Consider the following 24,048-nt stretch of genomic DNA (forward strand, 5'->3'; position numbering starts at 1 on the left):
ACTCCCTGCAGCAGTCAGGTGGCCTGAGACATAGACAGGATGAGACTAACTAGTGCCCAGAGCACCTATTTTACATCCTCTGAGAGATGTCAGACAGTGGGACCTCTGCACAATAATGGACAAGGAGGATTTCCCACCAAAGAGTGAGATAGAACTTTACATGGTCTCGGTGAGAGGAGCTCAGGTAAATTTAAAGGAAAGGAAAAAAAAAAATCCTGTGTCTTATAAAAATAAGTTTGTGAAACCCATTATGTATGCAAACATGAGCTATAATACAGTAAACTAATCTCTAATGGCAGTAATTATGACATGCTCTGGGACCATAGAAGGAAGGATGATAGAAAGTAATTTGGGGAAGTTTTTCTGTGCCTTTTGTGTTGTTTTGTGTTTTAAGATTTATCCATTTATTTGAGAGAGAGAGAGAGAGAGAGAGCTTGTACACAGGGGAGGGGGGCAAGGGGAGAGGGAGAGAGAGAATCCTCAAGCAGACTCCCCGCTGACCACAGAGCCTGATGCAGGGCTCAATCCCATGACCCTGAGATCAGAACCTGAGCTGAAACCAAGAGTCAGACACTCAACTGACTGAGCCACCCAGGCACCCCAAGGCAAATGCTTGTTTCTAATGGACATTAACATGAACTTGTGCAGTGTGTCTCTGAATTTAGGGACAAAACTAAAACCACAGATGAGATAAAATAAATCACAGGCCTACATATCACGAGGTGATACCATGATGACTCATCATTATCAAGTCATGTCAGCCAGATGCCAGCTGACCTTTGTAGGCCAGCTAAAATTTTAACCAGAAGGCAGAGCCCACTTCCTCACGACTCGCCCAAGTATTTTGTTGTTCTGCTAATTTATTTAACCTCTTGAGATCTCATTTGGTTTCCTCTCTTGAGAAATGAGGGATCTTTTCACAGAAATTTGGGGGCAGATTGAATCTATATATAGAGAATTCTGGTTTGCCTGAGTGGCTCAGTCAGTTAAGCATCTGGATCTTGGTTTCAGCTCAGGTCATGATTGCAGGGTCATGGAATTGAGCCCCATGTCAGGCTCTGTGCTCAGTGTGGAGAGTCTGCCTTAAATTCTCTTTCCGTCTCACTTGGTCTTTCTCCCTCTCAAGTAAATAAATAAAATCTTAAAAAAATAGACAATTACTCAAGCACTTTATAGAAATTATATAAGTAGCTTTATCAGTATAAAAACAATTTAAAGATTATTGGCATTTCCTCCAACAAAGAATGTCAGTTCTGTTTTAAAGCCTCAAATCAGGAAAAGATAATCTTATTGCACCAAAAAGCATTCTTTACTTTAGTGCCATGTCATTCACACATTTATTTATCAATAAATATATGGTGCCAGTTTCCATGTTAGGTGTTTTGTATACAGTGATGAATACTAGACAAGATTCTTGACCCGAATTGATTACGGTCTAATAATCTAACAAAATTGTGAGAAATGCCACCAAGGTCAAGAATAAAATTGTCTTAAGAAGGAATCAGAAGGGTAATCTATTTAAAAGTGAGCCCAGGCAACATTTTATGAGAAAGGAGAGAAAAGTGAAGATTGAGTTGTGTCCTGAATGATGAGAAGGACCAGGTAATGAGAGAGAGAGGGAAAGAGAGAGACAGAATGAGAGAGCACTACCCAAGTAGAGCCATAGCACGGGTAAAATTGAGGCAAGAATGTCCTTAGTACCTTAACACAGCACAGAAATAGTGTACACATGTTCTTAAATGCCTCCCTTGTTGAGTCACTTTTACAAGCATTAACATTTTAAGAACCTTCCCAGTGGTATTGAAAACATGGCTGCAGAACAGGGAACATAGTCAATGATCTTGTGACACTGTAGCTCGGTACCAGCACTGACTGTGGTGAGCACTGATGAGTGTATGGGATTATCCAACCACTACGTGGAACTGGAACTGGTATAACATTGCAGGTCAATTATACTTCAATAATAAATAAATAAAATCATGGCTACATTAAGACTTCCAAAAACAGCAAGGGACATGTGAGATGAAGGCGGGAAGTATGTATTCTATATGGATTAATTCTCAAATTTTGTGATCTGGTACTAGGAAATTCACCATCACGTCATGGTTTACAATATGGAAATTAGGCCGATTCTGATAACTGGCTTTCATCTCCCCCGGTAGTATTGATTTATTATTTTTATTTTTTTTTAAGATTTTATTTATTTATTCATGAGAGACACACAGAGAGAGAGAGAGAGAGAGAAAGAGGCAGAGACATGGGCAGAGGGAGAAGCAGGCTCCATGCCAGGAGCCCGATGTGGGACTCAATCCCGGGACTCCAGGACTATGCCCTGGGCCGAAGGTGGCACTAAACTGCTGAGCCACTAGGAATCCCCACCCCCTGGCAGTATTTAATGTAATTTTCACAGCCAATGAACATCCAACTGTCTACATGTCTTCCCCTTTTCTTGCTCATAAAAACTAAAATATCGGTATTATTTACAAGACCTATCCTCCACATTTGGTTAGCTCCCTATTCTTAGTGGTTCACATGTAGAACTCTAAGTTATAGTTTAGTGTCTTTGTTGTCCCCAAGATCAAAACTTTATTGATTCTCACTATATTACAATGAGTGATAGTAAAATCAAAATTTACATTATATACTGTGTTCATATTTCTGATCCATTTAGACTTGTCATCTCCAAAGCAGTATAGTCTAAAACACAAACTTGTAATCAGCTGACACAAAGCCACTTCCCAAAGTGATTAGATGCAGCCAAGCAGAATCCACTCTCCACCACATGAAATATCCCACTTTTTATTACCTTCGTTACGTACCTAACCATCACCATGAAATGCCCTCCCCTAATGATGTCTACCTGTTTGTGCAGCCTTCTGGCTCTGCCCTCGCTAGGACTTTCCTTTATAGAATTTTGCTCAAAATTTCTTTCTGTTCAGTTTCAATTACTAGAATTACTGAAGCCAGGCCACAAGAGACACCCTTAGAGTTTGTGATAAGTGCTGTGTGAATTCTCAATGGCCAAACTGAAGCAACTTCCACACAATAATGAAGCCCGTACTGCTACGAATAAATCATTGAATAAAGAAATACTTAAAGGGGGAAAAGGGAAAAATCATTCTTTTTTTAAATTTTTATTTATTTATGATAGTCACACAGAGAGAGAGAGAGAGGCAGAGACACAGGCAGAGGGAGAAGCAGGCTCCATGCACCGGGAGCCCGACGTGGGATTCGATCCCGGGTCTCCAGGATCGCGCCCTGGGCCAAAGGCAGGCGCCAAACCGCTGCGCCACCCAGGGATCCCAGGACAAATCTTTCTTAGAAAAGAATTCCAAAGATAATTTCAAAAGGCAAAATAATGGGGTAACCAGTTGGCTCAGTCGGTTAAGCATCTGCCTTCGGCTCAGGTCATGATTTCAGGGTCCTGGGATCGAGCCCCATATCAGGCTCCCTGCTAAGCAAGGAGCTTCTCCCTCTGCCTCTCCCCTCTGCTTGTGCTCTCTCTCTCTCTCAAATAAAAAAAAAAAAAAAAAAAAAAAAGACAAAATAAAACACAAGCCCCAGAAGGTGGAGTTTAATCCTCCTCTTAAATTTGGGCTGGATTTCAAGACTAGCTTCCTAGTACTGAAAGGACAAAATAGTAACTTGATGATGGAGAAGCCGAAGGACACTACATTAAGGAGGTGATCGGTGTTAATGTCACCAGCTCCGAATCATACCGATACCACGCACCTCCTGATAGGACATGATGACAAGGGTGCTTCACCACTGTGTTCTTCTTCCCAAAACCTGTGACCCTGGTCTAATCATGAGAAAAAGCTTGAGATAAAGCCAAAGTTGGGGACCATCTACAAAATGAACGGTCTTCAAAAGACCAGTATTATTCAACCTGTCAGTCATGAAAAAGAAGGAAACACTGAGAAAGTCGCAGACCAGAAGAGACTTAAGAGAAGGGACAACCGAATGTGAGGTGGGACCCTGGACAGAGTCTGGGTACAGAAGAAGGGCATCTGTGGTAAAAGCTAAATAAAGCCTGGAGCTTAGTCAATAACAATGATCCACTTCACTTTCTTAGTCTTGACTGCCCTGCTGCAGTGATGCCAGAGGCCAACCGTACGGGAGCCTGGGGAGAGGATGTACGGAAGCACCGTAAACACCTTGCAACTTTTTGGTAAGTATCGAATGATTCCAAAGCCAAAAGGTCTTTAAAAGCAAACAAAAAGCTAATGTCATTTTACTTCTGACAATCCAATTCTTTATTAATGACCGATTTTACAAGATTATATTCATCAACATGTCTTGACTGCGTACATGGCACCAAATACCGCGCTCGGTCTTTATATGATCCTGCTTAATGCCTACAATATACATATGAAGCAGATACTATGATTATCCCTATTTTATGGATGAGACCATACCCCAGGTCCCACAGCCAATAAATGCCACAAAGTTTTCCAGAGACCTCAGAATCACCAGAGAGAGAGAGAGAGAGAGAGAGAGAGAGATGAAATGGTCTATTAATACTGTAATATTAGATACTGAAGCTCCAGAATATTTAATTCACTTAGAATTGGCCAACTTTTATTAGACAGGGTACTCAATTGTCAAGAACAATCTATTTTTCTAGATAGAAACTGTGTGTATGTGTGTGTGTGTGTGTACACATGTGTGTACTTGCTGTAAGAATAATAAAGTATCGTGCCTGTGATTCTCCACCATCAGGCACTTGAACTCTAAGGGCAGGAACACTGGCTACTGTGTATTATCTCCAGTGGGTAACTCTCCCCCGGCCCCCAGTTCTAGGGCTGTCCCCTGCACAGAGGGGCTCATTGTGTGCTAGCGCCCGCCCGACTACATGAATGGGTCGCCCCACCAAGGTTGGTCCAAATCAATCATTCCTCATGTTGAAAATTTACATTTGAAAAAGGCTGTTCCCAAGTACCCTGGACACAACTATCAAAAGAGGGAAAACCAGTGAAATGTCAGATTGTTGTGATGGTGATTGAGTCGAGGGGGGTGGTGGTCGTGATGGTGGTGGTGGTGGTGGTGGTGGTGGTGGTTTGTTACATGAATCTAAATTGTCAATTTATGCATTCTCATCCTGAACTGATCCAATTAATTAATTATGTTCTCTTTGTCTAAGAACCTCTAGAGAGGAAACAAAATAAAATTGGAAGCGTGAGAAAGAGAGAGAGACAGAGAGAGAGAACGAGGATAAAATAGATACAACTGCACTCAGGCCTAATAGGCTCGGGCCCCAGCTTACCTCCAGCTCACGCCCTTTGTAAGCAGCTTCTGCAGCCTCTGCATGGGCCCAATGAGTGTTTGCTGGATTCAATATAAAAATCACAAGATTCTTCAAATATGACCCTGCTGTTTGCCTCCCAGGCTGTAGTAGCTGTTTACGTAACAGATGGGTAAATAGAAAACTCATCTGCCTATTTCCAGGAACCCTATTAGCAAAAAAAACAAAAAAACAAAACAACAACAACAACAACAAAAAAAAACAAAACCAAAAAAACCAACAACAACAAAAAAAACACCCAAAATTAATGAAGGACACTGCAAAGGAGCATGGTGTGTTTAATAAAACACTTTCCACCAGAATTGAAAGAAGCCTCTGCATGTGGCGTGCAGCAGCTTATCACTAATTCAGAATCTCCCTTCAGCCTCAGACTTTTGTCTTTCTTCCTCTGAGTGGCCGCACTTTCAAGCGCGATGGCTTTGTAGTCGCGGTGCTGGTGCCCCGGGAGGGGGCTCAGAGCCAGCAGAGCGAGAAGGTTCATTAGGGATGTTTCAGAGTCGCTCAGGTCCCAGCATCTCCGTCCCCTCCTCGCAGATCCCAGGGCTCCTGGAGACACGTTCTCTGCTGTCACCTGGCCCTGTACCGCCCGAAGGTCTGCAAAGACCTGGGCTCGGGCAAGTCTCCATTCCTGTGAGTGGAATGTGAGCACAGCTCACCGCGTGTCCTGCATTGGGGTGTGTTCACGGGCTGCAAATCAGCTCCTTGTGTGGTGGAAATTCCACGTTTTCTTGCAAATGCAGCATTTGAAGATGAAAATCTTATTCTAACAGAAGCGTATTACAAAAGGAAAAAAATTAAAAAAAAAAAAAAAAAAAGATGAGAGAGAAAGTGGGAAAGGGACAAAGAAAACCAGAATCAACGGGCCTGGAGAACGACCGGGTGGGTTCCGTGTTCCAAGCCCCAGAGCTGACCTATGAGAATCAGGTTTTGTTGAAGGATTCGATTTATTTTTACATAGTTCTTTCTTTTCAGAAACCTCTTCCAGAGCCAATCAGCATCGCTAATGGGCCAGTCTCTTTCCAGCCCTGGGACGTCAAACCGAGCCAACGTTATTAGCTTTCAAAAATCAAAGGAGTCAAGACCCGTCTCCCCGGATGGGCCCCGCCTCTCTCAGCTTCCTGGATGTGCAGCCTTGATTAGCACACTCTCCTAATCATAAGGCCTCCTTTGAACACACGGCTTTATTCCTAGAACACCAACGGCCGTTGATGGTATCGCTGGACTCCGTGGCTACAGGTGGGTATTTCCAGCGTGAACACCAGCGGTCTGTTCAAAGGGAACGTGCTTAATAGTATTTAATAGAAGCTGTACATTGTGATGGATCCATAAAAGGATGCATCTCATTTCCTGCTCATGAATTGAAACTCCTGAAGCCCCAAAGAACGTCTGGTATGGATGAAAAATGGACAGAACCCTCCTACTTGGAAACCTCTGTGTTCCCCTCTCCGCCCAGAGACCATACTTGGTCCACGGAGTCTCTATTAAATCTAATTTCTCCAGGCCGATCTTGAGGTCGGGGAGGCCGGCCCAGTGACGTGGAAGCTAGTCACCTACACCTCCCTTCGTGGAAAAAAGACTTTTCTAAATTCGAGCCATCCTCTTAGACTTCTATGTCTTTGACCGGTTGGCCACTGCACATTCATGTCTTTAGTAGGTTCAAGAATGCATGCATTTCACCCCCAGATGTGGAAACATGCATGACTCTTCTTCATAGTTGAAAATCCAAAGAGCAGGGGCACCGGGATGGCTCAGCGGTTGAGCGTCACCGGGGTCATGACCCCGGGGTCCTAGGATCGAGTCCTGCATGGAGCCTGCTTCTCCCTTTGCCCGTGTCTCTGTATCTCTCATGAATAAATAAAATCCTTTAATCAAATCAGATCAAATCCAAAGAGCATTTGTTCAAAGCAATTGCACTGCGTCTAACTAAGGTTGAGGGATTTTCCCTTCCTCAGGCCACTGAAGCAAAGGCAAGAATGGTTGCAGTGCACCAGGGCTTCCCTGGATTGCATCAAATCGCCAGGGGCTCCCTGTGCGCCCACCCACGGCCGCCCGCGCAGCTCCAGGCCGGGCCACCAGCATGAGTGGAGGGTGCCCTGGGGGCTCGCGTGGGGCGGTGCTGCGGCCTGCTGCAGGCGGTGCGTCGGGATAGCAGGTGCGGACATGAGCGCGGCACGGTCCTTGGCCTCAAATCATTTAGACTCTAAATGAGAAGACGCGCCGTATGTACACATGAGGTAAAACAATAATTTAAGAGCTAAGGGACAATAAATGAAAGTGTAATATGCGTCACGAGACACTGGGGGGAGGATCATTCCCAAGTGTGCATAAGCAGCGAGGGCTCTGAGTTCAGGTGAACAGCGTGAGCTCAAATTCAAGACTTGGAGACGGTGAGAGCGAGAGCGGGTCTCGCTGTTGAAGCCACCTAACTCTTGCCCACATGACAAAACGCGCCCTGGCCCCTTGGGCACGCCAGGGGGACACACTGGTGTCGCACTTCAGGCCATACTTGTTCATTGCAGCTCTGCTGTTTGTTCTGTAATATTTTTTTTCTTTTTACTCACTTGTACTTTGAAAGCCTGATCTTCGACTCTGAGCTTTAATAGTCTGCATTTCCAATTCTGTTCGTTTTCTCTGCAGCCAAGTGTGCTTACATTCTTGTTCACCCAGTATTAATAAAAAGGATGTTTGCACAGCAGGGAAGCGTATTCTCATTTATCTGTGACCAGAGTTGTGAAGAATGGAATGGCCTGATGGCCATTATCTTAACCCTGTGTGACTGCAAATATTTTGAAGTAGTGGGGGAGACAATTGGAACACGAAACCCCCATTAAAGTTTGCTTCTCTCAGCTGTAAACTGCAGATTAAATCCCCCAGTCACATTTCTTACCCGGGCCCTCTTCCTTTTTTTTTTTTTTTTTTTTCTCGTAACAAATAAATATAAGATTATTTTGTATTCAACAAAATAGAGTCTCCTAACTTGAAAGACTGTGAAACTCATGAGTTCAGAGTTCTCGGTGGGAGTTATTTGGTATATCTATTCTCTGAAATTCCTCCCACCTTATTAAAGAGAAACATTAAAGGTCACGACAGGGTTCCTGTGTTGTGATGTCCTAGCCATCCGTGGGAGGAAGTCAAAGCCGCGGAAAGCTCTTTCTATTAGTTCAAGGGTGACAGGATTTTCATATTCAAATGCTACAAACAAGATTGAAATATGAATGAAAGGAAAAGGATGGATGTATTGATCTACCCTTCAAAGGAAAATAAGAATTGTAATACTTTGCCCCGATAAATTCTTTGACAGCAGTAATGATAAGAGACACACACGTACACAGACACACACACACACACACACACCCCTGAAGACTAGTGGATATTTCTAAGCCAACTATAATCAACCACGCATGATCACACGGAGTCTTTAAGTAGATGCTCTCTGATGACTAGTTCCTCGCTTGCAGAAGAGCTTGCCGGTATTGTTGAATGGACGCGGGAGTTTAGTTAAAACTGGCAGGGACCAGATTCCCTCCTCTTTCCTCCTAAATTAATGAGGAGGGTGCAAATGAGACTCAGCCCGTGTCTTGGCCGTCTACCGTGTATCTACCACAGCAGAAAAAAAGAAAGGACGAGGGACAAGCCCTGTTGGCTGACCTCATATCTTGAGAGCCTGTAAGGCCGTTCCTACAATGTCTGCACTGAGCCCTGGGGGTTAAATACTGAACGTAGGAGAGGCGGATGCGGGGTGAACAGGGAGCCTCTTTGGCGAGGCAGCTGCGGGGTGGGAAAGGTCAGAGCGTGGCAGCCTTAGAGGGGATGTTTTCACTGAGGAAATGTGGCCCGAGCGCAGTCCCAAGGATGGCGCAGTGGAGGATGGCGCCAGAGGGTTACAGTGGACAAGCAGAGGCCCGGTGCCCGAACAGCCAGCTGTCTGGCGCCTGTCCTGCGGGGGACACCCTGACACACCGATTTCCCATCAAACTCCCCCTTGGTCGTTGGAGGGTTATCACTGAGGAACAGCGGGGAGGTGGGGCCTCCCGGCCTCACAAGCCCCAGCAGGGCCCTGACCCACCTGCCCTCTCTTTCGGGGCCCCTAAGGTTGGTGGCTGTCACTCTTGCAGGGGGTTGAATGCCATCCTGGCCTCCGCACGTCTCCCCGTGCTGAGGACTGTTCTGGAGAGAAGTATCGTAATGCAGGTGGGTCCAAGGTGTCAAAGCACCGCCTGGGGGGCCGGGGCTCAGAGTCCACGGGAGACGAGCGCCCCACAGAACGCGAGGGGGAGGAGGAGAGGAAGTAATGACTATCCTGGGGATTCCGGGATGGTCGCCCTCCCCAGCCCCCCACGGAGGTTCCCGTCACTCCTCTGGTTTCGTGGACGACTAGGCCCCGCTGGACACCGGGCTGCGGTGTTGCCCTTGCTGCTCTGAGCAGTGGGAACTCGGGAGCCCCGCGGTCTGGGGCCCGGGCCCCCCAGCCGCTCCGGTGCGGGAGCCACGCTAGCGTCAGCCTCACTCGGCCTCAGGCCCGCAGCCCCGGGATGTCAGATGCTTGAAAATATTTGCTGCAAGAATATGAGAGAACGCTGGGGAAGGCCCGAGCGCGTTCCTGGCCTGGATGGTGGGCGGAAAACCAGAACAAAACTGACACCTGTCTGGGGGTCAAAGGTCATCTGCTCGCCTCCTCTCCCTTATCAGGGCTTTGAAAGAGGAAACAGAAGCAGCAGCCGTGGCCCAGATGCCGTTCCCGTGAGCTTTCTGGAATCTTCTGGGCCACCATTCACTTCAGCAGCCAGGCGTTCGGACAATGTCTTGGAAGAGCAGCCTGGCATCGAAACTTCTACGGCCATGATTCTGACGTGCCCGGGCCTGAGGTCCCCGGCCTGCCCACAGCGACTCCCCACACTCCTCGCTCGAAGTGCAGTCCCCCTCCTGGGACCCAGACATTTATTATCACCTGCAAAGGTAGAGGCTTTGAGCTGGGCCTCCCTGCTCGGGGCGGGGGGCGGGGGGCTGAGCCCTGGTGCCCCCGGTGTCCAGAGGAACTGAGCTTCCTCTTTCCCTGCCTGTGTGAAAAACGTGGAGGGTCCAGAGACGAGACAAAGGAAACAAACCAAATTGGCCAATTTGCTGCCAGAGACTTCGACGCTACGAAGCAAAGAGCTTGGCTCTCTTCCCAAAGGTGAGAGGAGCAGACTGAGATTATTTCAGCTGGACTGGACTTCCTCACTCCTTTCCTAATAAACTAGTCCCTGTTGTCACTTAACTGGACGTTCTGCAGAGACCACAATTGAGAAATGCCATTTTTTTTTTCCTGAAAATTTTCCGATTGGGTTAAAAATGAAATCTCAAAAAAAAATTTTTTTAGTTTATTGAAAATATTTTATCTTATTGTTTTATTATTTTATTACAATCCTAAATCTTTGTGAACGGTATTCATTAAAGAAAGTTTTGAACTTATTTTCTCAAAAATAATATCTTCAAAAAAAATAATATCTTCCGTTAATCATCTAGGCAATAGCAAGGAAAAGAGGTGCTTAGCACTTGTTCTGCTAACACCGGGATGCTTCGAGTGCTCCGCTTGCAAGCCAGGTCGTGGTAACTACCAGGCCTCGTCAAGTGTCCCCTTTTTACCTGCTTCTTGGTTCATGCAACTACTCCCTGGTTTATGAGGTACCCCAAGAAAGGGCCTCCCTCCTCCCTATGGGATTTGGTAGCTACTCAGCTTCACTTCGCTAGGGGTCTGTGTCCCCGGGGCGCTGTGGAGGGCACACACGGTTTAAAACCAGAATAAGGGAGCCGAGGCTTGCTTAGCTCTGCACCAAAGCCTTGTGCTGCCTCCCGACATGCCCTCCAACCTGCCAAGAGAGCGCTGCCCTACACTCTGGACCCGAAAAATAAGGAAGGGTGCAGGTCTGGCTTGCAGGAGTTGAACCAGGCTGTGGAGCAGCACGATGGCAGGATCATGGTCACCCGGCCTCTGGGTTGGCTCTAGGGATGCCAGAGGGAAAAGCTGGTGCCTTGACTACGTGCACCCGGAGAACCAGGCCTGCACAGAGGCTGAAGCACGTCAGCGGAGGATGTGTGCTCACCTTCTGGCAAGCAGGAGAAAACCCTTATTTAAAAAAAAAAATCCAAATAATGACTTCAGAAGGAACTTGAAAGCAACCACCGTGCCTACGCTACTTAAACACGGACTATTGTAAAAACCGGCAGAAAGCGGAGTGTCTTTCAGGCCAACCTCGTGGCCACGCTGATGGAGGTTAAGATTCGATGACGGCGGCGCGGTCTTGATTTTCTGCTTTGCTCTCGTATAAGAGAAACCGCCTACTTGCTTTGAATTCATGTTGGTCATAAATAAATAAGGTGTTCAAAAACTCGGTGTGCGTCGAAACAACATGGAGTGTAAAATGCTCATGAACCCCCAAAAAAATTGCCTTCAGAGGGACCCTCTGAACTTCGGTGAGTGGTGCCTGCGCGAGTCAGAGGTCGTGGAGGGACCCGCTTAGGAACGAACACCACACGCAGATGCCACCACCTCAGCATACAGACCCCCGGTGCCGCTGTCGCGTAGGCACCGATGTGACTGGCCTTGCGCAGATCACAGCCGCCTCCATATGGGGCCACAGAACCACGGCGGTGACAACCCTTAGGAGAACAGGGACTCCTATAACGACCTCTAATTACAGACATCAAACAAGCCGAAACGAATTCCCGCTCTCTCATTTATTGGGATTCCCGGGGCTTAAAAGGCCCACAATGCATTTTTTTTCCCACAAATGTAACCAACACACCAGTCATGCACGTCACGTGGACTAACAAATAATGTTTATGAATGTGTCAATCAAATTCTAGAATAAAATACTAACAACGCTCTAGTCATTAGCTGGCATTTTCATCATCAAAGCCACAAAACATACAGTCACAATCCTAAGGCCACAGCTTAAAGCTGGAAGGTGTCAGGGCCACCTTAGACGCCTCCCCCTGGCCTGGCGCCTCTCCAGATGCGGGAAGCAGCGCCCAGTCCCTCACCTAGTCCCACCTGTGGAGGGCCGCGCTGCGACAAAGCCAACGCACCCTCCCCGGTCTGCGGACACGAGCGAACCCCCCCGCGTCCACCACAGCCGTCTCCCCCCTCAGAGACGCTGAGTGAGGACTCAGATCCCGCTAACCTCGATTCAGTGTTTCCAGAATATCCAACTCTAGGGCCTTCTAGGTTTTTTCTTTTTCCTTCTCGCTGGAATGAAAACTCTATTGAAATCGTTCCTACTTCCCTTCAGACCCTCTAGATGGAGGGTGCTGATTCCCAAACATTGATTCTTGATTCAGGGAAGGAGAGAACCGTGGAAGCCGGTTTCTGTCACAGCTGGCGTTGGGCTTACCGAGGGGGACAAATCACCTGGGCATGTGCTTGGCCCCTGCGGACTCCCCAGCATTTTGAATGTTAATTACGTGGCAAAGTTAAAAAAAATTAAAAAAAAAAAAAAAGACAGAGAAGGTGTCCCATACAAATCAATTTGTGGTTTCTCTTGAAAATGTTAAGTATTTGGCATCACTGGGCCTGTATGGCCTCCGGTGTCCGTCAGCTAGAATCAGTTTGACCATGGGGGCACCTGGGTGGCTCAGGCAGTCAAGCGTCTGCCTTCGGCTCAGGGCATGATCCCAGGGTCCTAGGATTGAGCCCCATGTCGGGTTCCCTGCTCGGCGGGGAGTCTGCTTCTCCTTCTGCTCTGTCCCCTTCCCCACCCGTGCTCTCACGCTCTCTCAGATAAATAAAATCTTCTTTTTAAAAAAACAATCATTTTGACGCTTTCTACAGGACATGCATTCTCAGGTCACCATGTCGCCCAATGAAAGTTTGACGCAATGCTTGGTGACGGAGCTATGTAGCATCTTATCCTGAAGCCTCCTTCCTTCATGTACATTATCTGCTTGGCCTCTATCAGTTTGAACTTGTGACCCTACTCTAAGCCACGTGGTCTCTTCTATACTCCACTTACCGCTTCCCCTGCTGCTGAAAATTTTAGTACAGCTAAAATTGCTGCTAAATTAAAATTTAAGTTAATTTAAATTTTAAATTAAATTTTAAATTTTAAATAAAAATTTAATACAGGGCAGCCCGGGTGGCTCAGCGGTTTAGCGCTACCTTCAGTCCAGGGCGTGATCCTGGAGACCCGGGATCGAGTCCCATGTCAGGCTCCCTGCATGGAGCCTGCTTCTCCCTCTGCCTGTGTCTCTGCCTCATTCTCTCTCTCTCTCTGTCACATGAATAAATAAATAAAATCTTAAAAAAAATTAATACAGCTAAAAGTGCACCTGCTTCATAGAACACTTTCTAGTCCGCCTGCCAGAAAGGGCACAATCGTGAGATCGCTTTGGTAGGCTTGTACCTCCAACTTTCTAAAGCATCCGAGAAACTTTTGAGACGTGGTATACAAGCCCTCACTTCATCATGCAGAATCTCAATCCACGTATCTAGCAGATTTGGCAACAGCTCCCAATGGATGTCTACTTACCCAAAGAGCATGACCAGCTGCATGGAAACTAAGACTCTTGCACAAAAACAGAGGCTCTATAATAGCTCCATAAGAGATAAAAAATGTCCTGAGTTTCATAACTAATGTGAAGGATATGTGACGCTGACCAATGCAGTTCCTGAGATAGAGAGGAGGAGAAAACATGGAGAGCAAGGCTGGCTTCTTTCATAAGCAGTGAGTGCGTGAGAGCCCAGAGACGGGAGAGCGGCTGGGGAGGTACACCTCACAGAGGTGCCGTTTCGGCCGGGCCTTCAGGGGTGAGCGGGATCTGAACGGGTGGACAGTGAAGGGAGGCGTCTTCTGTATAGAAGTAGCAATCTAGGAAGGCGACTGCCTTCGGCTCAGGTCATGATTTCAGGGTCCTGGGATCCAGCACCACAGGAGGCTCCTTGCTCAGTAGGGAGTCAGCATCCCCCTCTTCCTTTGCCCCTCCCTCTCCTTTTTCTCTCTCAAATAAATAAAATCTTAAAAAAATAACAATTGGAAAAAAAAAAAAAGCACAGAGGCAAAGAAATGTGGGCAATCCACTAAGAAAACAGCTCAGTTTGCCTGGAGTATAACTAGGATTCTCATATTTAAAAATCCTTAACTATTTAAAGATTCCTTGTCTATCTCCATAAACCTACCTGTTTTTTGTTTTTTTTTTAAGTAGGCTCCACACCCAGTATGGAGCCCAATATGGCGCTTGAACTCACAATCCTGAGATCAAGACTTGAGCTGAGATCAAGAGTTGGATGCTTAACCGACTGAGCCACTCAGGTGCCCCATAAATCTGTCTTTTAACCATCATTACAGGTGATTCTGTTGTAGAGGAACCACAGTCCATACTTCGAGAAAATTGTATTGTATGCATAGGGGACAGATAAAGGAAAGATGGCAGGGTCTGGGGTACAGGAGGCCTTGGCTTCATTCAGGCCGCGGAATTTAGAGTTATTTTGTGGTCATTAAAGAGCTACTTGTCTGACAGGTTAATATTTGAAGTGGAATAAGGGAGAGGGTTGCCTTAAAGATGACCCAAGTCTGGGTCCTAGGAGACACCATTAATAGAAGCAGCGGACTTGAGATTGTTGGGATTTCAGTGTTTGCCTTTAGGTTTGGTTAACATCTGCTCCTCTTTGATTGCCTCTAACTATCACCATGCACAGCAGAGAAGTAGATACTCATGGGCACTGGTCCAGATGTTTCTGGTCTTGGGTTTGGCATCTGTATCTTCCAGGGCTTGGCTCCTCATCTGTTCAATGGAAATGATAATAATATTTTCCCTGCTCTGTTGAGGGCCTAAATTGGGTAAAGCATCTGAAAAGCCTTTAGAGAACTACACTTATGTAAGAAATGATTATCCTGGAGAGAAGATTTGATTTCTAATTTCCCAGTATAGGTCAGTGAATGCCAGTAATACCTGTGCCATGGCTTCCATGGGTTTGCAGTGTAGGCAATGCTAGTGCTCATGATTGACCACTAGAAGGAAAAAACAAATGATTAAAAAAAAATCGTATATCTAGAGTAATTATACTTTTTAAGTTATTGTATTATTTGTGGGAAATACAGCTATATTTCAACAGTGAGTGTCTCTAATGGTGAGATTGTACATAATTTTTTTTCTTGACTTTCCCCCTGTTTTCCAAATTCTCTTTACGAGCATTTATTACTTTGTGACTTGAAAAAGGGAAATTTTTGTTCAGTACTAAAATCTTAAAGCTATTTCAAAATCAGTGAAGTTAGAGCATAATATGCTCTTACAGCCTCTCCTCAAGACCCCATTTTGCTTTTACTCTGACCGTTACTGCTTGAACAGAGACCCATTTTCTTTTTTCTTTTTTAAAGATTTTTATTCATTTATTCATGACAGAGAGAGAGAGAGAGAGAGAGAGAGAGAGGCAGAGACACAGGCAGAGGGAGAAGCAGGCTCCATGCAGGGACCCAATGCGGGACTCGATCTCGGGACTCCAGGATCAAGCCCTGGGCCGAAGGTGGTGCTAAACCGCTGAGCCACCCAGGCTGCCCCCATTTTCTTGATTGAGTGAGTGTGAGCAGTTTAGATAGAGTCCTCAGGGAAAAGAAAAATAAAAAGCCAAAATGCATGACTTGAGTTTGTGAAGACTAATTCAATATATCTTAGTTAGAACCAATAATTCTTTCACTTTAACATTAGATTTCCTTCAAAATGTTTGCCTTTTTTTTCATGGATTATAAATAAATTGGGAGGGACACCGCACTGGAGCATAATAAACACAGAGGATGCTAATGTCCGGAGATACGAAAATGGGGAATTTGTAGGAACAAGCCAATTTTCATTCCAGAGGAGAAATAGCTTGTTTCAAACTTCTCAGATTTTCTTGGTGAGGGATGGGAAAAGTGAAAAAGCGAGGTACATGAGAAGAGACTCGAGGCCTGAATCGTGTTGCATCCCAGGCTTCCAGAGAGGCGAGAGCTGGTGTCTCCAGGATGTTTAACGTGCTGCTCACAGCTCGAAACCAGGGCAAGATCAAACCACGTTCAAAGCCGGCACTTTGTACTGTCCGCCGAGCTGACGTGTAAGGCCTGGAAATCAACAAGATAAGAGAAGGGCCTGTGTCTTCATTATGTGAGTTATTAGGATTATTGGGATAAAGGACAGAGAACATTGGGCCATGAAATACAAGCAGTGAGTGTTTTAGAAGACGTCTGTAAGGTCGAAATCATGGCCATCCAACCTGGATGGAATTGGAAGTTTCACTGATTATTTTTCAGAAGATTCATTCTAGGCCAATGTTATAAGAGACAAAACGATGCCCTCATGTTTAGTCTTTTTGTTTAGAGAAGTATGGGACAGTTAGGGAAGCCAGGGTTGGAGGTGCAAAGAACAAATGCCACAATACAGGAGGCCGATGGCAGTCCATACGCGGTCAATAGGTTGTCGATGTAAATTGCAGAAGTGAATTTTCAGTTACCAAGAGAAAAAGCATATAAAGTAATTTAAAGATGGAAGCCTAGTATTTCATCAGCCTTTCCTGTCAGCTTCACACATTTTCACCTGAATTTATTGCAGGAAAGCAAATGAACATACATATTAACATGATCTAGAAGTGACATGAAATATTTGTATGTTGGTTGCGTTGTAGCCACCAGCTTTTTTCTCGTCTTAACAAGAATTCTTTTTATAAGAAATAAAGCATTTACTTTTATTTCCAAGGCTATTTATTTTCCTATGAAAGCAAAAAAAAAAAAAAAAAAAGAGAGAGAACTAAGCCCTCTAAAATGTCTGTCATCTGGAATGTCTCATGATTGAGGACTCAATTTTCATGTTTGCAAGTTTATTTTTGCCTTTGTTTTTATTTTTAGAGGTAGAAGACAGGATGGATTGATTCAAATTGGTAACTACTTTAGTTTTCTATTTCATCTTGCTGCTAGAGTAAATATAATTATTTCCTTATTAGCTTTTTCTAGTGATTATCCCTATCAGAAGAATAAAGCCGTGAGACAGAAATAAATCTATACCTATAAATCTCTTGTTGGTTTATCTTTTTTGTTTTGAAATATTAGTATTACTACTTAAAGTACATAGTTTCTACTTATTTTAATAGCTCTCATTTGTCAAACATTACAGTGTTCTCTTTAAGTATAACCTCAAAATTCCATCCCCAAATATTACTCAGTAATACTCAATAAAGATAAAATAAAGACAAAGTTTAATGCTATAATTTTTTTTTCTATTAGGTTCATGTTGACTGTTTGGGGGTTTTATAAGTATTTATTCATGGCTGGCTTAGCCAATAGAGGATATACAGATCTATACTTTAAAAGTTCAATTTCATCCAAATCATAAATATTCAAATAAAAATTTTTTGAAATGGTCATTGTTTCTCTAAGAATTTATGTACTATCTCACCTTTAGAAGAACTGCGTTCATGCTGAGTATTTCCAGTTTCCTCTGTTAAACACAACTAATTGGTGACAGTACAGACATATTGCTTCTTCATGAAGTACTGAATTTTGCAATCAAAACTCAAAAAATGATCCAAAATGTAAAGTGCAATGCTATTGTTTTTCTTTTATTTTTCTCTAAGTTGATTAAGCTAAATGTAGGGGATATGAAGAAGGATCATCTTTAAAAGAAAGACAAAAATTCAGTATAAATCAAAAATCAGATGGCAGAGAGTTACTTTTTTTTTTTTTTGAGAGTTATTTTTTTTTAGCTGAAATCTTAAAGACCGCATTAGACCTTTAGAGCACTAATGACACAGAAAAGCCCTTTGGAACACACTTCTTTGGAAATCATGTATCCCCCAACCCTCTTTTAAACTCGTCTTTCTAGGGCAGCCTGGGTGGCTCAGTCGGTTAAGCGCTGCCTTCAGCTCAGGGCAGGATCCAGGGGTCCCAGGATGGAGCCCACATCCGGGTCCCTGATCAGCGGGGAGCCTGCTTCTCCCTCTGCCCTTCACCCCACCCTCATGCTGTCTTTCCCTCTCTCTTTCTCTCTCTCAAAAAAAATAAAGTCTTTAAAAAAACTAAACTTGTCTTCCTGAAATAAGAGATACTAATAACTAAAAAATGAAACCATTACAACGACAAACCACTCACTTAGTTGTTGATAAATTATAACTGGTATAGTCCAGAAGGGCTCTTCCCTGATTTAAATCACTTGCCCCCCCCCCGCCCCCCGCCCCATTATTTTCAGTAAAGGGAAAAAAAGAGGAAGTGAAAGGGTAGGTGAATCTCAATTGAAGGGACTTCGAAGATCCAGCAGGGCCGGGTAGGAATGACTTGGGCCTCTCAGAGCTCCCCACCTCCCAGACCGCAGCCCCCTCCAAGAAGCGCCCTCCCCATGGATTTCCTTTCTCCTCTTCCTCGGCAGAGGGTCGACTCGAATCCATTCCATGCACTTTAAAAAAATAAAAAGGACTATTTGAGACTTCACCAGATGGAACAACTGTTATTGTGCTTGACAGTTTACATTTTAAATATCATGGAATTTCCGCAAAACAGTGATATATCTAGTGATGCACTTTTAAACAAATAAATACATAAATCTCAGCTTTTAAATGAAAATGAGCTACAAATCATTGCTCTGGATGTAGCAATCTAGTCTTTATTTCTAGGACGCGTTACGTGCCTTCTCACTATTTCGCAATGACATTAAGCATATGCCTTTGAGTTTGGAATCAAAAACCCTTTTCTCACCGGCAAAGACGTACGGAAAATACAATGAAACAACCTTGATTTCACCCTTTGAAAGGAAGTAATGAGGCTCACACCTCTCTGCTTTGAGTTTCGACTATTCTGTGGAGGAAGGACATCGGTGTTTATTTTCATCTGTTTTCCTCCTGCATCCTGTTATGACATCACTGTCTTATCTACCGTGTGAAGGGTAATGAGGGTTATGAGACTAGAAATGAACCAAGGCTGAAAACAGATCCCACACAGCCCTTCCATACTCATTGTCTTTGAAATGACATGAAAATATGAGTCAGTATGACTCACTTGGCTTCCTGACCGAACCGATTGTCCGGCTCTCCATATTTGACAGCAGTTACCTGAACAGCAGTTCTCTGTTCATTTGCATGACGTCATGGACTTCACCTTCCTTTTGCCAAGCGTCAGCCTGAACACTTTCCTGAAACCTCAAGATGCATTCAAACCCTACATATTTGGGACCACAAAGACGAATTATCTCCTTGGACTCTACTGTCATTGCTAAATTTTATGTTTTCATGGCAAAACGTGAAATTCTTTGGAGTCTGGAGCATATTTATCTCTGAGTGAGGAAACATACATAAAAATTGTTTGGGCGACCTTGTCCCGCCGGAGCGTGAGGACTTGGGGCGGGGGCGGAGGGGGCCTTGCGATGAAATCATAACTAAAACCCCATTTTTTACTTTCTTGATTTACCGTCTCCCTCCTCTCCAGACCCAGCCCTGCTCTGGATCAGTAAATGCTGCCTCTGCACCCTTCACAGGTGATTTCTTCGAACGTCGTCTCTAGCGAAGGTGACTGCCGCCCAGAAAGCTGAAATTCCTGGCTCGAGCTGAAGTCAGGCCTGAGACCTTCTCTGGCTTAATCACGAGATTCCTGAGTTCAGTGAACTCGGCATAATAACATCAGCTTTGGGGTGGGGGAAAAGGTGAAGAAGCTGGACCATTAGCAAATGGGAAAGGGCTTTCTGGAGCAGAGAAAAAGCATTTCTACAGCCCATTAGACAAATCACCCTTAAGGGGAAACATATTTCTCAATTAAAGCCTGCCAGCACACAACATTTCCCAATTAGTTCAAAGAGCACAGTCACAGATGTCGGCCAAAATATGCTACATCCTTTAGAAGTTCTCCTATCGATGGTTAGGATCTCTTTGATTTCATGAATGAGTTTAATGTTGTGTGTGGGGGGGTGGGGGGTGTTGGGTTAGAGAGGAGAGACTTATAACCTGAGAAATTTAAACACAAGTCCACCCACTGGAAACACATTGCTAGCACGGCAGATGTTTCACACCAGAGTTCCCGAAACGGGTAAAGTAATAAATACAAGTCCAAGCAGTTGGTGTTCCAACTTGTACTACCTTTGACCTAAATCCCACCCCAAAAAAGCTAAATAAAACATTCTTCCTTCTATGAGTGTGGTTGCCGTATTTAGAAAACAAAAGTCGAGGACACCAATTAAATTTGAATTTCAGATAAACACAGAACAATCTCTTAGTGTAAGCATGTTCCATGTAAAGTGGGGAACATTCAAATTATGACTGGTTTATCTGAAATTCAAACTTGAGTTGACATCCTGTATACTGTCTGGCAACCCAGCCAGGAGAGAATCAGGCCTCGTCTCTTGGAATTTATAAAGGTATTCCTCAAAAATAAACACATACACAGACAAAATGCACCTCATGCTTCTTGGCAAACTTGCGTGGCCGTGGGGATCGCTAACAGAAGACTGGGGGGTCGCTGGGAGAATTGGGTCCAGCCGGGAGGCGGGTTCCATCTAGAGACCCTGGGGGCTTGTACCTCAAGACAATCTGTGAGAGAAAGGACTTTGGAAGAAAATGCGCCGGAGTAAAGGTAGTCAAAAGGTTTTCTTGCCCACGTCTTTGCAAGTTCTTTCCTGCTGCCAAGGGGCCAGCTGGTACTTTTGTCTTTTTCTTTGGCCCAAGTCCATTTATGAGACCTACATCAACCGTGGGCGACATCGTGGATGAGACGACATCAGAGCCTGCCACACTACATGCTGCAAATTAATTCCATGTGCTAAGAGGGTGGAGAGCTTCCTGGTCTCCTAAGACGTGTAGACTCTTGGAATGTTAGGACTGGGAAAGCTCTCTTATTTATGAAAATCATCGAATTCCCTTGTATTACAGATGAGGTGGAGGCATAGGTCCCGGGATCCTAAGCAATTTGTCTGAGGACTCCCAGCAGGAGGCAGGGCCAGCACCGGGGGTGCCGACTCCAGGCTTGTGTCACTGCCCACATCCTGATACAATCGGGTATTAAAATTGGGATTGAGGGATCCCTGGGTGGCGCAGCGGTTTGGCGCCTGCCTTTGGCCCAGGGCGTGATCCTGGAGACCCGGGATCGAATCCCACGTCGGGCTCCCGGTGCATGGAGCCTGCTTCTCCCTCTGCCTGTGTCTCTGCCCCTCTCTCTCTCTCTCTCTCTGTGTGACTATCATAAATAAATAAAAAATTTTTAAAAATTAAAAAAAAAATTGGGATTGACTGTGTGACTGGGAGGGAACGACAATCCACTTGATTACCATTTCCCCCACTAAGGCCCTCTTACTCTCTCCATTATTTTACCATGTACCCGTGGCAAATAGTGGTAGTGATGGGCACTGCGGATTGGCAGCAGCAATAGTGCCTAGTGGGTGGGTCATGGGCTATGGACTCAGATAGACTCACTCAACTTCTGGCCCAACCCCTCCCTAGGAATGAGGACTTGGGTAGATTAGGGAGGTTTCCAAATTCTCGGAGCATCTCTTCATCTGTGGAATAGGGGATTGTGGCCAAGATGACACGAAATACGCACAGGGCCTGGCATATCGTGAGCCCTGGTGAAGTCTGGCCACCGTCCTAGAGACGACGACTACAGAGGGAGGCCCTGTTTTCCCTGCGCTTGTATTCGAACCCCGAACGAAGCACATGAGTGTCTCTGATTGGAAAGAGATGTCTTAAGGATTTCCTGGTCGATCAAGACAGAATAGTCCACAAAATAAACAGACGACTTGGGTCGATTATCTCCAGCAGAGCCAGCAAAACGACCCCATCCTGCTCCCGAGGATCTCCAGCCGCACCTGCGGAGCAGGCTGGACCAGTGGGCCGGGGCGCAGGCCACGTATTATTTATCTTCTCTCTTTCTCTCCCAACCTTCCAAACTATTCAAATGTGGTGGGGCTGGTTTTATTTGGCTTATTTTAACAACTGCACCCCATTGCCTCACTGACTCACTTAGAGACGACTGATGTAGGGAGCACAGTCACAAGGTCAGCAGCTCGCGTCCTCAATCTGCTTTCACTTCATACCCCGCACTTTCTTTCTGTGACTCTCTGACTCCTCAAGGCCCCAACCCTGTCACCCTCACATACCCTGGCAGAGGACCAGGGCCAAAATCCTTGCACTGTCCCTCTGCGTGTCCAGTAAATTCCTCATTTCTTAAATTTCTTAAATTGACAGATCACATTAAGCATTTTGGGGAAAGAAAGCAGAGTTCACTCAGTCCAAAGTGTATTTGACTGATGGTCCAGCGGAGTCAGCAAGATTTTATTTTATATTTTTTACTTTTTTTTAAAAAAAAACAAGAAGCTTTCCGCCCACAATATGGTTGATTATTCTTCTGAGCTGTGGTGTGATGCAAAAGAAGAAAACACAACCAGAAACACAACCCATAGATCCCAAGCTCGGACCCTTGTCCAGAGAGATCTGCTACGGACGCGTCTGTCTTCTACCCCCCCCCCTGCTCCATCGCACCCCGGCCCCAGCCGGCCACTGTGTCCCGGGACGCAGACCATGTACCGAGTCCACAGAAGTCGCAGGGACGAACCATGAGATGTCTGCAAACATCTGCCCCCAGCTGGGGCCAGGCCCACCGGAACGCGACGGGCCACGGTGACCCGAGGACAGAGGAGTCAATCGGGGAGGACACTTTGGCCAGCTGGACTCTTCCCCAGGGCTGCGGTCAGAAGCCATCGGTTCCTCAGAGCGATACTCCACTCAGGAGAGGAGGAACCGCCCGGGAACCGTTTCTGACATTCATTCGACGGAGGGAAGGACAGACCTTTCCTAACTTGGATTTCTCAGCGGGACCGGCCACGCGTGGCTCTGCCCCCTCGCAGCTCCCCCTCGGCTTCGTCCTCAGAGACCAGTTCCCGTCCGCCGACCCGCTCACCCACTCGGCCGCTGCTATCAAGTCCTGCCCTGCGCCGGGGGCGGTGCTGGCGGTTGGGAGGAGGAGGCCGGTGCCGCTCTTGGTCCCTCCCGATGGAGCCTGGGGGCCGTTAGGTCACTCGCACACTGAACACCACCGGCGCGAGCTGCTGGGAAGGACAGTGCGGGGCAGCCGGCCGTGAACGGGGCGTCCTTCGGGTGGGGGCAGGTGGGGGCAGGTGGGGGCCCGCGGCAGGTGCACCGTGATCTGAGTGGGCGCGTGTCGAGGAGCTGGCCGAGCGAAGAGAAGGGGCAGGAGTGGGTGCGGGTGCGGGTGCGAGCCGGTGGGTGCGCGGCGGGGAAGACGGGCCAAGTTCCCACCAAGTTCTCAGGTGCACAGAGCCCGCCGGCACCTGCCGGGAGTGCGGGGGGAGGAGGGCGAGGGGGTGCCGGGGACAGGGGGCTCAGGGGCCACGTCTGGCCCGGTGCTCACCACAAGCCTCACTAGCAGGTCTCCGTTGTATCCTCGGTGTGGGGTGAGCGGGGCCAAGAAGGGCGATGCCACGGCCCCGTCACGCAGGGTCAGCCCAGGGGGTGATGCCCGGTGGCTGAGGATCACTCTGTAAAGACAAGGAATCGGCCAGACTGGAAGTTGTCGGAGGCCGGCGACCACGGTGACGGCATCGTCTGGACTCGCTGAAGCTCTGGCTGTGACGAGGGAGGGATCGGCGACTCCAGAGCGTCACCTGGGAGCCCTCTGGCACCTGGACCACGATGGCGCGAGTCGTCCTAGGTAGAGATTTCTCGGAACGACCTTCCGAGCGGGCGCCCGCTGCCCCTGTGCTCCGCGGCCCGCCTGCCGTGCAGGTGCTCACGTGGGCCGTCGGGCTGGGCC

At 46.4% G+C, this 24,048-nt stretch overlaps 1 long non-coding RNA gene across 2 annotated transcripts in view; it reads left to right on the forward strand.

Annotated features, from left to right (window-relative positions):
* The window catches only part of LOC140611986 (uncharacterized), a 57,510-nt gene extending 37,103 nt beyond the window's left edge, over positions 1-20,407 (forward strand). Inside the window, exons 2-4 of one of the 2 annotated variants that reach the window (XR_012013337.1) lie at positions 4,076-4,171; positions 6,278-6,541; positions 19,720-20,407. This is a non-coding gene — a long non-coding RNA (uncharacterized lncRNA). Of the gene's footprint in view, positions 1-4,075; positions 4,172-6,277; positions 6,542-6,988; positions 7,179-19,719 lie in introns of those variants that run through there. The other variant, XR_012013338.1, reaches the window with a different exon arrangement.
* Positions 20,408-24,048: the final 3,641 nt, after the last annotated feature.

Source organism: Canis lupus, chromosome 20 (genome assembly GCF_048164855.1).
Source record: "Canis lupus baileyi chromosome 20, mCanLup2.hap1, whole genome shotgun sequence".
Lineage (NCBI taxonomy): Eukaryota > Metazoa > Chordata > Mammalia > Carnivora > Canidae > Canis > Canis lupus.